This window comes from Mustelus asterias, chromosome 14, assembly GCF_964213995.1.
Source record: "Mustelus asterias chromosome 14, sMusAst1.hap1.1, whole genome shotgun sequence".
NCBI lineage: Eukaryota > Metazoa > Chordata > Chondrichthyes > Carcharhiniformes > Triakidae > Mustelus > Mustelus asterias.
The window spans coordinates 46,087,627-46,089,458 of NC_135814.1; the positions used below are offsets into that span (position 1 = coordinate 46,087,627).

The following is a 1,832-nucleotide window of genomic DNA, read 5'->3' on the forward strand; positions in this document are numbered from 1 at the left end:
ACTGGAAACACGGAGGCTGAGGGGAGAACTGTGATAGAGGTTTACAAAACTGAGAGGCATAGACAGGGTGGATAGTCAGATGCTTTTTCCCAGGGTGGAAGTGTCAATTTGGGTGGCACAGTGGTTAGCACTGCTGCCTCTCAGCTCCAGGGACCCGTGTTCGATCCCTGGCTTGGATCACTGCCTGTGTGGAGTTTGCATGTTCTCCTCTTGTATGTATGGGTTTCCTCCAGATGCTCCAGTTTTCTCCCACAATCCAAAGATGTGTGGGTCAGGTTCATTGGCCATGCTAAATTGCCACTTAGTATTCTGGGATGCATAGGGGGGTAAATATGTGGGGTTACAGGAATAGGGCATGGGTGGGATTGTTGTCGGTGCAGACTTGATGGGCCGAATGGCCTCCTTCTGCACTGTAGGGATTCTATGATTAAGAGGGGGCACAGGTTCAAGGTGAAAGGGAGGAAGTTTAAGGGAGATGTGCTGGGGACGTTTTTCACATTGAGAGTGGTGGGTCCCTAGAACGCATTGCCAGAGGAGATGGTGGAAGCAGGCACATTAACAACACTTAGGAGGCATCTGGATGGGTACATGAATAGGGAGGGAATCGAGGGATACGGACCGAGTAAGGACAAAAGGTTTTTTTTAAAGTTTAGTTTGGGCATCTTGATCGGAACGGGCTTGGAAGGTGGAAGAACCTGTTCCTGTGCTGTACTTTTCTTTGTTCTTTGTCATGTACTGAGGTTGATTCAAGATCTCCCCAGTAACGGATGATTTGTGTGAACTCCAACTTTAATATGCTTTTCCACTTATTTGAAGCATGTACACCATAATGAAAAACCAGTTTTCCAATAAAGGGAGTATTTATATTTTATCAGTTTGGCTCATTCTTGCCTTTGAAACCTGAGAAGATTTTGCATTCAAACCCCACCATGGACTTCAGCACAATAACCCCAGGTGGCACTTCAGTGCAAATGCTGGTGGCTTTTGGATACTACACAAACTGAGATTCTGTATTCCTGTTGATCTTATGACATTATTTGAAGAAGGTCAAGGAACTCTTCTGGTAAATATTCTTATCTGAACCAAGTTCACCTTAAATACACTGGGGGCGATTCTCCCAAATAGTCAATTTATCATGACCAATCTTGAATCTAATACTCATATGGGCACTCAGGTTTTGTTGAAGAGAAAGTTGGGAGGCCTTTCTCTGAAGAAGAATAGTAAATGGACCTCTTGTTTAAGTCAGCCTGTTGTTGTAATGGTGATGGCTGCAGAACATGTCCGTTAAGGAAGTCTTCATAGTCTTCTGTGTGTTAACTCCGATCTTTATTAACTACTTGTAACTATATACCAATATACGGTAAAGGGTAGAGGTATGGAGCCATCTCCATCTCTGGATCTTAATACATCTCTGGCCAATGCCAAATTGACCGAGCAGTCAAAGGCATTGGATTAAGGTTCCAGTCTCTGCGGAGGCATGGGGTTCGAATCCCACTGCTGTCAGAATAGGTTTAAGTTTGGCTTGGGGATGTAGCTCAGTGGTAGAGCACATGCTTTGCATGTGTGATGTCCTGGGCTCAATCCCCGGCATCTCCAGAAAGCTGCATTTGGGTGGCACAGTGGTTAGCACTGCTGCCTCACAGCACCAGGGATCTGGGTCCAATTCCCGGGTTGGGTCACTGTTTATGTGGAGTTTGCACATTCTTCCCATGTCTGCGTGGGTTTCCTCCGGGTGCTCTAGTTTCCTCCCACAGTCCAAAGATGTGCGGTTAGGTGGATTGGCCATGCTAAATTGTCTCTTAGTGTCAGGGGGACTGGCTGGGATAAATGCA

The 1,832-nt window shown here is 46.0% G+C and overlaps 1 non-coding gene across 1 annotated transcript; it reads left to right on the forward strand.

Moving 5' to 3' along the window:
- Positions 1–1,524: 1,524 nt before the first annotated feature.
- trnaa-ugc (transfer RNA alanine (anticodon UGC)) lies at positions 1,525–1,596 on the forward strand. Its single transcript has one exon. It is a non-coding gene; the product is annotated as a tRNA-Ala (tRNA).
- The last annotated feature ends 236 nt before the right edge of the window (positions 1,597–1,832 follow it).